At 45.1% G+C, this 13412-nt stretch overlaps 1 protein-coding gene across 4 annotated transcripts in view; it reads right to left on the bottom strand.

The window, feature by feature from the left end:
• Positions 1-13207, bottom strand: part of LOC137437941 (uncharacterized) — a 106774-nt gene extending 93567 nt beyond the window's left edge. For 2 of the 4 annotated variants that reach the window (XM_068132717.2, XM_078766301.1), the window contains exon 1: positions 12939-13188. The gene's annotated coding sequence lies outside the window, so the exon portion shown is untranslated. Of the gene's footprint in view, positions 1-12938 lie in introns of all 4 variants that reach the window. The other 2 variants (XM_068132714.2, XM_068132715.2) reach the window with 2 other exon arrangements.
• Positions 13208-13412: the final 205 nt, after the last annotated feature.

The following is a 13412-nucleotide window of genomic DNA, read 5'->3' as shown; positions in this document are numbered from 1 at the left end:
CCGTCTCCGTCCATCCCTCTCTTCCACGGCTGCAGAAACCCCCATCCACGCCTTCATCACCTCCCGTCTGGACTACTGCAACAGCCTCCTCTATGGTTCACCCTCAATAATCACCAATAAACTCCAATACATTCAGAACTCCGCTGCCGTCTACTCACCCATTCCCGAACCCGTGACCACATCACCCCCGTCCTTTATAAGCTTCACTGGCTCCCCATCCCCCAGAGAATCCAGTACAAAATCCTCCTCTTGACCTACAAAGCCCTCCATAACCTGGCCCCATCCTACCTGACTGACCTCCTCTCCAGACACACTCCTACCCACAACCTCCGCTCTGCTGGTACCAACCTCCTGACCTCCCCCCCCCCCCCCCCCCCCCCATCCGGACCAAATTCAGATCCTGGAGGGACAGGGCCTTCTCCATCGCTGCTCCCACCCTCTGGAACTCACTACCTCACACCATCAGAGACTCCTCCTCACTCACCACATTCAAAACATCACTCAAGACCCACCTGTTCAACACTGCATTCAACATTTAACCCACAGCATTTAACCCCTGACTATCTCTTCTCCTTCTCCTTCCTTTTACTTTGATATTATTTACCTATTGATTTTTGTCTTTTTGCACTTGTTTTTTGTACTCTGTCAAAGTGCCTTTGGGCTTCTTGAAAAGCGCTATATAAAATAAATGTATTATTATTATTATAATTATTAAATCTATAGCACTTTCCCTGGGAGGCCAAGCTGAAAGCCAGGTTCCATGGTGGTTGGGTGGTGAGGCCTGGAAGTATTCACTACATGGACGCATTTAGGAACGTGGAGTTCACGGTTAGTCCGGGGAGGAAAGTTCACTACATGGACGCCTTTAGGAACATGGAGTTCATGGTTAGTCCGTGCAGGGAAGTTCACTACCTGGACGCCTTTAGGAACGTGGCGTTCACGGTTAGTCCGTGTAGGAATCTTGGCTCGACGGCTCCGCAGCATTCAGTGCTTCAACTTTTCCGGACTCCTAATAATTACGGTGGGACCACTTGTTACAGTAGTCACCTGACTGGCGGTCTCCTTCTCGGCCACTGCTCTGATAATCCTTCCTTCGGGAGCGGTCATAACTCTGGAAGCCTCCATAATAATATCGCTTGCGGCCACCACCACTACTACTCCGTGGTCCTCCTCTGTAGCCCCCTCGACCCCTAAGAAATGCCTTTCCTACTGTGATGGTCCGACCCTCCAACTCCTTGCTATTCAGATCCTTTTCTGCCTCTCTGGTGTCCTGTGAGTTTTCAAACGTGACAAAGCCAAACCCTCTTGACTTTCGTGTCTCCCTGTCTTATCAGCAGCACTTCCAAAAACGGTCCATAGTTGCTGAAGGCAGACTCCAAAACACCTTCCTTTGTTTTGAAGTTCAGTCCACCTGCAAATAACTTGCTAAACTTGTCGCCATCCCTAACTGGTGTGGTGTTATTTTCCCTACTGGGCTTTTTAACAACCATAGGGTTACCATAAACTTGACCACCGGCCAAATCATTCCCGATAACAACCGATACTCCCTCTACAGGAAGCGTGGTCTTGTAAACCGACGGTGACCGGTCCTGACACCAAATCGGACTCCAAATGGATGACATGCAGTGGAGCACTAACACAGCCACCAATCCCCTGTAAACGAACACTATCCCCAGTTGCCGTCTCCTCGGACCATGGCAAGATGCCTTCAAGCATTAAAGATTGATGTGCTCCTGTGTCCCTCAATATCCTAACCGGTCTCCGGTTAGTCGAGGCTCCATCCAGTGACACAAACCCCTCGGAAATAAATGGTTGGTAACCCTTTTGAGGGCGATTTCTCACAATGGCCATCGCATTTGGAGTCGTACTAGTCGAACTCCGCTCCTGATTTTCCTTTCCCAGAGCATAACAGTTGGACATCCAGTGTCCAGGTTTATGGCAAAAAGTGCAAGTAGGCCCGGAGGAGAACCTCGTGGTCTTCCAAGGCATGGGGGCGGCGGTCTGCCTCGAGTCCCCCGGATGATAGTCCCCCTCGAGTCCCCCGCACACTTCTGTCTTGGAACCGCAGTCTTCTGATTTCTAGAAGTCGTGGTGTCAAAGTGGACCTCATTTTCATCCCGAGGCCGCCCCCATGGATTTTCATTCTCCGCCCCTGATGTACCATAGCTCCCCTGGCTAGGTCTGGGCGAGAAGTTCGGTTTGTGGAACCCCATCCTGTGTGTTAAGGCATAGTCATCTGCCATGGTGGCTGCCTCATACAGCTTTGGTACTTTCCTTTCCTCCAGATGAACTTTAATGTCCTCGTGGACACACTGTTGGAATTCCTCCACCAGGATCAATTGTCGCAATAGTTCGAAGTCTTTCCCAACTCCTTTTGAATCACACAACCTATCAAACATGGTTTCCTTCACTCTGGCAAATTCCACATGGGTCTCACTCTCCCTCCTCCTGGCATTCCGGAATTTTTGCCGGTAAGCTTCCAGGACCAATTCATAGGCTTTGAGAATGTGTTTCTTCAATACCTCGTAATCTGCACATTGGTCAATCGGTAAAGCCGAATAAATCTCTTTAGCTTTACCCACCAGAACACTTTGCACTAGTATGGACCAGTACTCCTCAGGCCAGTTTAACTGTCGAGCCACTTTCTCAAAGTGTGGAAAAAACTTGGCTACCTCCTTTTCATTGAAGGGTGGAACCAGCTTCACATGTCTGCCAACATCCCAGGTGTTCTGACTAGGTGTCGAACCAGTCAGCAGGGATGGTACCTCTCCCCGTTCTCTCATTAACTCCAGCTCCTTGACTTAATTTCCTGCTGACGCGCCAATTCACGGTCCTTTAACTCCCTTTCGGCTCTTCGCTCCTCTGCTTCGAGTTCTCTTGCAGCTCTCCTTTCCTCTGCTTTTTTGTCTTCTAACCTTTCCTGGAGTTCTCTTTCCTGTACTTTTAACCTTTCCTGGAGTTCTCTTTCCACTCTCCTTTCCTCTGCTTTTTTGTCTTCTAACGTTTCCTGGAGTTCTCGTTCCTGTGCTTTTTCCCTTTCCTGGCTCTGTAATTGCATCTCCAGTTTCAGGAGCTCCACATTTTCTTGCTCTTCTGGTAACCAATCCCAGGCTACCTCTTCCCATGCTTCTAATCCCACCATAGATTGTATCACCACTGTCTGCAACTCTGCCTTCTTCATATTAGTTCGGACCTCCAAGCTAAAATGTTTGGCCAATTTCCAGAGGTCCGATTTTACTAACGCTCTGAACTGTGCTCCACTACGGGTCACTGTAAACTTCTCTACGTCAAACTCCATAGTGACGACTGGTAACACCTGTTAACCTTCACACAAGAAATTTTTAACAAACAAAAAAAAAAAATTTTTTTTTTTTGGGGTTGTTTGTTTTTGGAAAGAAATTGAGAATGTTGGAAAAAGTTCCAAATTTGGGAATTCTGGGAATGTTAGGGAATTCTTTCCCGGACTAAATTTAGGAATTTTTATATCCCAGACGCAGATCCAATTGCAAGCCCACGAATATCACAATTGGACGAGCCCCCAATTTCTGTTACGGGGTCCCCCCCTTACCTCTGGTCTCGGTAGACCTCCGAACACCGAGAGGGTCCCCGGCAGAAAGATGTGTTATCCTTGGTTGAAATCAAGCAAATAATGAAACCCTCAATGGAACCAGCAAAGGAAACAGTCAAATCAATAATGCAACCACACCAGGTTATGAACAAACAATAAATATATTATAAATCACACAAGAGCCAAACAACAATGGGGGCAATCACCCCTACTATCAAATCTTACGGTGGTAACCTTATCCAGCCCCGTAACCCCAAACTCACGGCACCTCCCCAATGTCTCTGCACCCCTCCAAGGTGAAGTCCCAATGTCTCTGTGCGCTCCCGCGATCGGGGAGTCAAGGCCCGATCAAAGTCAATTGAGGCATAGGCGATCGAGGCCACGTTGTTCAGCACCCCGCAATACAGCGGTGGAAAGGAACCTCACAAAGACGCGCTCCGACGTACACGTTGCGGTTCAATCCGCGAGCCTCCGTATAATTCTCAAGTGCCCTTTCTGGCACAGCCGTCCCCGGGCAAACCACCGGGGAATAATGCCCAGCCGACACGACCAAAACCGGTTCACTGCAGGTTGCTCGCGTGGCGAAGATGGCGGACGGCTTTCCCTCGAACACGGGCTTTGAGGCCAGGATCCTCCGGAACCTCAATGAGGATACCCGACGACACAGGCTCCACGCACTCCGGCGATAACTCTTATCGCCCGAACTTCCCTTCAAGGACGCAAAGTTCACTCGCACTGTACGTCGAACGCTCGGTCCGGAGCTTCAACAACAACGTCTGTTCATGATCTCCTACCGCCTCCTCTTTCTCGCTCCACCTCTTCCGGTCACTATCCGGATTTCCGGCCACATTTTACCAGGATCGCTTTTAAATCTTTTAACTATAATAACCCTTTCCCTTCAACCACAATCACCAGAATACTTAGAATCAACAACAATAATCATAACAACAACCCTTAGGGCCAAATCCGTAACAATAACAGATGACCTCCCTTCCAAAGAACTTCAACACAGAAAGAGACCATTCGGCAGATCAAGCAAATGCAATGGTTGCCAACCCATGGCAGTTTTTGTATACGAAGTCAAGGCTTTGGAAAGAGCCAACATAGTTTGCCAACGTGAAATAAATGAATACGCTCTCAAATGTGCCGTCCGAGGCAGAGTCTGTTCGCCACGTTCGGCACACGTGATAGCTCGCTGCTCTCTGATTGGTTGAATCGTTTTTTGGACATAGCTCGGTAACTACTTCTCCGATTAATATGAAACCTTGAAAAGGCACATCCTCGGGTCCCCAGCAATATACCTGGCAAGTTTAGAGTATATCGGACCGGTAGTTGTCGAGAAACAGCGGTCACAGACAAACAGACATACATACATACATACATACATACATACATACATACATACATACATACATACACACAGAGATTACTGGAATTATAGATAGATATCAAATCATCCGTTGGTGATGAATATAACAAGTTAGAGGAGTATAGAGGCTCAAATACCCCAGAGGAGTTTGTGAAACGACTAGAAAAAGACTGTGTTCGATTAACCAAGATAATGAGAGAAACCAATAAACCAATGTCCTTAACAAGTAAAGAAAAAAGGGAATTTATAAAAAACAATGTCTGTCATATTTTTGAGGAGAAAATTGGTAAAGGTCGAAAGGTTAGAGACCATTGTCATCTCACTGGTAAATTAGAGAATTGTCCGGCTCATCAAAGTTGTAATATTAATTATCAACTCCCCTCTTTCATTCCTGTCTTTCTTCATAACAACGCTCATTATGATACACATCTATTTATTAATGAACTTTCAAAGACATCTGGACACATTTCAGTAATTCCTAACACGGATCAGAAATACATTTCATTCACAAAAACAATTCACACATCTCCTATTACTAATATCAGATTTCTTGATACATTTAAATTCATGGCAAGTCCATTGGTTAACTTGGTTCAAAATCTAAAAGAGTTTCCATGTCTTTCAGAGTATTTTTCAGACAAAGATTTACTAACACAAAAGGGAATTTATCCCTACTAGGGCGTGCCCGTACGTGGGTGCAAAAAAACATGCGTGCAAACAACAACAACAAAAAAAAACTTTGAAACCACGTGGCAGTAACGACCACAGAACCCCCCCCCCTCTATTTACATGAAATGGTTTGGTCCAGTCGCAAAGCCAAAGCGAACGGCTTGCGAGTACGGTAGAACCCCCCCCCCCCCCCCCTCTCTATTTACATGAAATGGTTTGGTCCATTCGCAAAGCCAAAGCGAACGGCGAAGGCTAAATCGCCATAGCTCGGTAACTACTTCTCCGATTAATATGAAACCTTGAAAAGGCACATCCTCAGGTCCCCAGCAATATACCTGGCAAGTTTCAAGTATATCGGACCGGTAGTTGTCGAGAAACAGCGGTCACAGACAAACACACACACACACACACACACACACACACACACACAGACACACAGAGATTACTGGAATTATAGATAGATGACTATATGGACTCATTTGAGAGATTCAATGAAACAAATTCCTTCAAAAGAAAATTTCTATAATAAATTAAATAATAGTCATATACCTGATAAAGATTATGTACACGCACAAAATGTTTGGAAAAAATATAACATCAAGAATCTTGGTGAGTATCATGATTTGTATCTCAAAACTGATGTTCTTCTTCTAGCTGATGTCTTTGAGGCTTTCAGAACAATCTGTCATTCTGGATATGGATTGGATCCTGCTCACTATTACACTGCTCCTGGTCTTGCTTGGAGCGCGGTTGAAAATGACAAAACAAGCTTTGGATTTAATAACAGATGTTGACATGCTCTTGATGATTGAAAAGTCAAAAAGAGGTGGAATTTCACAAGTCTGTTCAAAGAGATATACAAAAGTAAATAACAAATATCTTCCAAATTATGATTCAACAAAAGAGAGTTCTTACTTAATGTACTATGACTCAAATAACTTGTATGGTTGGGCAATGTCTCAGGCTCTTCCTTATGGAAAACTTAGATGGGTAAAGGAAAAAGACTACAAAAAGGTTTTACAAGATGTATGTATCTCTACACAAAAAGAATTGGATGATTCAAAGGTTGGTTATTATTTTGAAGTTGATTTGAAATATCCAGAGGAACTCCATAACCTACACAAAGATCTCCCATTTGCTTGTGAAAAGGAAATTCCAAAGAATGAGTGGTTAAGTGATTATCAACAATCATTTAATGTAAAGGGTAAAGCATCAGAGAAGCTTCTAACAACACTATACAACAAGAAAAATTATGTTCTTCATCAAAGAAATTTGAGACAATGTCTTTCAAAGGGCCTCCGTGTTGAAAAGATACATAGGATTCTAAAGTTCAATTAAAGTTATTGGTTAAAGGGGTACATTGATTTTAATACACAAAGAAGAACAGAGTCAAAAACAGATTTTGAGAAAGTCTTTTATAAATTGATGAATAATGCGGTCTTTGGTAAGACTATGGAGAATGTGAGGAAAGGACAAAATATCAGACTATCAACATCTTGGGAACAAGCATCAAAATTAATTAATAGACCGAGTTTTACGAGAGTTGAGGTCTTTACTGAGAACTTTTGTGCGATCCATTTGATTAAAGAGAGTATTGAAATGGACAAACCTATTTATATTGGAACATCAATTCTTGATTTGTCAAAGTCATTAATGTATGATTACTTTTATAATAACTTGAGGAAGAAATATCAAAATGATGTTAATCTACTTTACATGGATACAGATAGTTTTATTTTGAAAATTAATACTGATGATGTTTATTCAGACATGAAAAAGGACATTAATATTTATGATACAAGTAATTATAGTCCAGAGAGTGAGTTGTTCTCTTCTAAAAATAAAAAGGTGATTGGAAAGTTCAAGGATGAATTAGGAGGAAATGTTATGAGTGAATTTGTGGGATTGAGGTCCAAGGCTTATGCTTATAAATATATTGTGAATAACGTTGAAAAGACTGATAAGAAGTTAAAAGGTGTAAAGAAAAATGTTATCAAAGAAACAATAAACTTTAAGGATTATTATAACTGTTTAACAACAAAGAAAGAAGAGTTTAGAAAGATTAATGGAATAAGAAGTTATAAACATCAATTATATACAGAAGAGGTGAATAAGAAAGCATTAGGAGCTTTTGATGAAAGGCGGTTTATTTTAGAAAATGGGATTGATAGTCTCCCTTATGGTTATATAAGTATATAAGTGATAAGATATATATAAGTGATAAGATCTATATAAGTGATATATATTAGTGATAAGATATATATAAGTGATAAGATATATATAAGTGATAAGTTAAAAAGGGGGGTTAGGGATTTTAAGGACTACCGCCACCTTTTTTATTAATATATAAATGATAGAACCAAGTATCAACCAGACTAAAGAGTGGAGGTGTAATCAACCTTGGTATATAAATGGAAAACATAATGAATGTGAAAAATATCAAATAGGTATAATTGAAAAGGCAACTGGTAAAAAAGTTCACAAAACAAATAAGAGAATTAATTTAAATACTGGTGAGTTGGGTAAAAAAGATGGAAATATTTTTGAGTGGACGGAAAACTTTAATGGTTGTCAGGAAAATATATACTTTAATTTAAAAATGGTATGTGGCACTGGAGGCACCCAAACAAGAACATTGAGGGAGGTTTATCATTTTATTTTAACTCAGTTAAAATACAGTAGTGACCCCTAATTCCGAACGCCCCTCATCTCGAACTACTCTAATTCCGAACCGTAAATTCGAGAAAATTTTGTCCCTAATTCCGAATGTATTTCTATAACCGAACGTGGAGGGCAAACATGAAAGCATGGGCTACCAGGCAGTTCTTCACTGAGTGGATTCATGAGGAGTTTGCCCCTTCTGTGAAGGCTTATCTTGAGGAGAAGAGTCGCCAACACCAGGCAACTTTGGAGAGGTGGTTCTCTAAAGAAAGCAAGCCTAGTGAGCCCCAACCCTCTACACGTGGTGTTAAGAGACAAAGAGAGCAAACACCAGAAGCACAGTCATCTGATGTTAGCTTGGAAGGTGCCTCACCTTCCAAGCAATAAAACCCTCTCCCTCCTTCCTCCTCTCCGGCTTCCACATGCACCATCAGAACTCTCCACTAAGGTAAATGCAGTTATTTTCATGTTAGTACATTTATTTCTTGTTTTTATAATTATTATTATTTGATATTTAGGGCATTTACTCATCTCATTTTACCTTGAATCATGTGTATTTGCAGTTAACAGTGTCTTGATAATGGGTTTTTGGGGTCCAGGAACGGATTAATTCACTTTCCATTATTTCTTATGAGGAAAATAGTTTCTAATTCCGAACTTTTCCCAATCCGAACTGCCGCTGGAACGAATTAAATTCGGATTTAGAGGTCCCACTGTATCTTGAAAAAGAACCAAACTCAAACATATACTTTGTCAATATATTAGACGGTGAAGAGAGTTGTAGGAGAATTAAATTATTTCCCACACATAAACAAATATTTGTCGGGTCGATGTTTGAGTGGGTTATATTCACCAGATGATATTAAGAGTAAAAGGTTAAAAGGTCCATAAGGTCAGAAGGATCACAGGTGTTTAAGTGGTCTAATGAATAAGGATAGCATGTCAAAAGGTGAGAAGGTTCGTAAAGAACAGGGTGAGAGAAATAGAGGTGCTTTGGGTTAATGAGGAGAGAGGAAAATTAACATGTAAGTCAATGGGAATTTGGAGGTGTCCCAGGATCAACATTATTACACTACTCCCCTGTATCATTACCACTCCCACACACCCCTGTATCATTACCACTCCCACACACCCCTGCATCATTACCACTCCCACACACCCCTGCATCATTACCACTCCCACACACCCCTGCATCATTACCACTCCCACACACCTCTGCATCATTACCACTCCCACACACCCCTGCATCATTACCACTCCCACACACCCCTGCATCATTACCACTCCCACACACCCCTGCATAATTACCACTCCCACACACCCCTGCATCATTACCACTCCCACACACCCCTGCATCAATACCACTCCCACGCACCCCTGCATCACTACCACTCCCACACACCCCTGCATCATTACCACTCCCACACACCCCTGCATCATTACCACTCCCACACACCCCTGCATCATTACCACTCCCACACACCCCTGCATCATTACCACTCGCACGCACCTCTGCATCATTACCACTCCCACGCACCTCTGCATCATTAGCAGTCCCACGCACCACTGCATCATTATCACTCCCACGCACCCCTGCATCATTACCACTCCCACGCACCGCTGCATCATTCCCACTCACCCCTGCATCATTACCACTCCCACACACCCCTGCATCATTACCACTCCCACACACCACTGCATCATTACAACTCCCCCACACCCCTGCATCATTACCACTCCCCCACAACCCTTCATTACCACTCCCAAACACACCAGCATCATTACCACTCCCACACACCCCTGCATCATTACCACTCCCACACACCACTGCATCATTACAACTCCCCCACACCCCTGCATCATTACCACTCCCCCACAACCCTTCATTACCACTCCCAAACACACCAGCATCATTACCACTCCCACACACCCCTGCATCATTACCACTCCCACGCACCCCTGCATCATTACCACTCCCATGCACCCCTGCATAATTACCACTCGCGCACACCCCTGCATCATTACCACTCCCACACACCCCTGCATCATTACCACTCCCACACACCCCTGCATCATTACCACTCGCACACATCCCTGCATCATTACCACTCCCACACACCCCTGCATCATTACCACTCACACACACCCCTGTACAATTACCACTCCCACACACCCCTGCATCATTACCACTCCCACACACCCCTGCATCATTACCACTCCCACACACCCCTGCATCATTAACACTCCCACACACCCCTGTATCATTAACACTCCCACACACCCCTGCATCATTACCACTCACACACACCTCTGCATCATTACCACTCCCACACACCCCTGCATTACCACTCCCACACACCCCTGCATTACCACTCCCACACACCCCTGCATCATTACCACTCCCACACACCCCTGCATCATTACCACTCCAACACCCCTGCATCATTACCACTCGCACACACCTCTGCATCATTACCACTCCCACACACCCCTGCATCATTACCACTCGCACGCACATCTGCATCATTAGCAGTCCCACGCACCACTGCATCATTATCACTCCCACACACCCCTGCATCATTACCACTCCCACACACCCCTGCATCATTACCACTCCAACACCCCTGCATCATTACCACTCGCACACACCTCTGCATCATTACCACTCCCACACACCCCTGCATCATTACCACTCGCACGCACCTCTGCATCATTAGCAGTCCCACGCACCACTGCATCATTACCACTCCCACACACCCCTGCATCATTACCACTCCCACACACCACTGCATCATTACAACTCCCCCACACCCCTGCATCATTACCACTCCCCCACAACCCTTCATTACCACTCCCAAACACACCAGCATCATTACCACTCCCACACACCCCTGCATCATTACCACTCCCACACACCCCTGCATCATTACCACTCCCACGCACCCCTGCATCATTACCACTCCCATGCACCCCTGCATCATTACCACTCCCACACACCCCTGCATCATTACCACTCCCACACGGCCCTGCATCATTAGACATTACCACTCCCACGCACCCCTGCATCATTACCACTCCCACGCACCCCTGCATCATTACCACTCCCACGCACCCCTGCATCATTACCACTCCCACGCACCCCTGCATCATTACCACTCCCACACACCCCTGCATCATTACCACCCCCACACACCCCTGCATCATTACCACTCCCACACCCCTGCATCATTACCACTCCCACGCACCCCTGCATCATTACCACTCCCACGCACCCCTGCATCATTACCACTCCCACGCACCCCTGCATGATTGCCACTCCCACACACCCCTGCATCATTACCACCCGCACACACCCCTGTATCATTACCACTCCCACACACCCCTGCATCATTACCACTCCCACGCACCCCTGCATCATTACCACTCCCACGCACCCCTGCATCATTACCACTCCCACGCACCCCTGCATCATTACCACTCCAACGCACCCCTGCATCATTACCACTCCCACGCACCCCTGCATCATTACCACTCCCACCCACCCCTGCATCATTACCACTCCCACACACCCCTGCATCATTACCACTCCCACGCAACCCTGCATCATTACCACTCCCACGCAACCCTGCATCATTACCACTCCCACGCACCCCTGCATCATTACCACTCCCACGCACCCCTGCATCATTACCACTCCCACGCACCCCTGCATCATTACCACTCCCACGCACCCCTGCATCATTACCACTCCCACACACCCCTGCATCATTACCACTCCCACACACCCTGCATCATTACCACTCCCACGCACCCCTGCATCATTACCACTCCCACGCACCCCTGCATCATTATCACTCCCACGCACCCCTGCATCATTGCCACTCCCACACACCTGCATCATTGCCACTCCCACACACCCCTGCATCATTACCACTCCCACGCACCCCTGCATCATTACCACTCCCACGCACCCCTGCATCATTACCACTCCCACGCACCCCTGCATCATTACCACTCCCACGCACCCCTGCATCATTACCACTCCCACGCACCCCTGCATCATTACCACTCCCACACACCCCTGCATCATTGCCACTCCCAACACCTGCATCATTGCCACTCCCACACACCCCTACATCATTGCCACTCCCACACACCCCTACATCATTGCCACTCCCACACCCCTGCATCATTACCACTCCCACACACACCTGCATCATTGCCACTCCCACGCACCCCTGCATCATTGCCACTCCCACACACCCCTGCATCATTGCCACTCCCACACACCCCTGCATCATTGCCACTCCCAGGATGTTATCCTGCGGGACACACGCCAAGATTGTCCGTTGCATCGATCATGTAATATATATTTTAATTATTTCTATCCATCCCCATCCATCATCAATGAATATGAAAGTATTGCGTCGCTGTTCTCTCTCTTTTTATACGCCAGGTTTTGTGCCATTTGCACCATTGGAAAGGAGACTCAACCGCACAATCTAAATATGTGTTGTAAAATAATATCATAATAATAGTAATCTCGCATCAATGCTCGTGTTTTGCCGAAAAGGTTGTCGGCTTTACCTTCTTCCACCTAACATTGCGTGTGCACATTTATGAATACCAAAAGCAAATTAATCGAGTTTAATAAGCTTAAACAACCTTTACCACGGACACTTGAGTCTTGTCTCTTGACGCGTTCCCTTTCTGTTCTCCAAGTCCAAGATCCACGAACTAAGATGTTTCCTTCTTCTCCCACAAACTACCGCTCAAAGATCCCACACCTGATCCCATTGTTACTTCACATTTGCAAATCACATCATTAAACTATTTTTCTTTCTATTTCTTTTCTTTAACTCACCCCAAAAAAACAATTCCAATTTCCAAAGGCCTCAGGATTTCGATGCGCATGCGCATTGATGACGTCATATGACCGCGGAAGTAAAAAAAAAAAAAAAAACATTTACATTTATCAATTCGTTTATTGTCGTTAAATTTAATTTCCGTGACTTTGCAGTACAATACGAGGCATACGGATTAAAGAAGTTACCTTTTTGAAAAAAAAAGAAAATATAATTTACATATCACAGGCGAAATAGAAAAAAATTAAAAGGAGGAACAACAACCAAGCTTAGGGTGTAT

The sequence above is a fragment of the Myxine glutinosa genome, chromosome 12 (genome assembly GCF_964187855.1).
Source record: "Myxine glutinosa chromosome 12, kmMyxGlut1.1, whole genome shotgun sequence".
Taxonomy (NCBI): Eukaryota; Metazoa; Chordata; class Myxini; order Myxiniformes; family Myxinidae; genus Myxine; species Myxine glutinosa.
The sequence above is the reverse complement of the archived record's forward strand: the minus strand, read 5'-3'. Positions and strand labels throughout refer to the sequence as shown.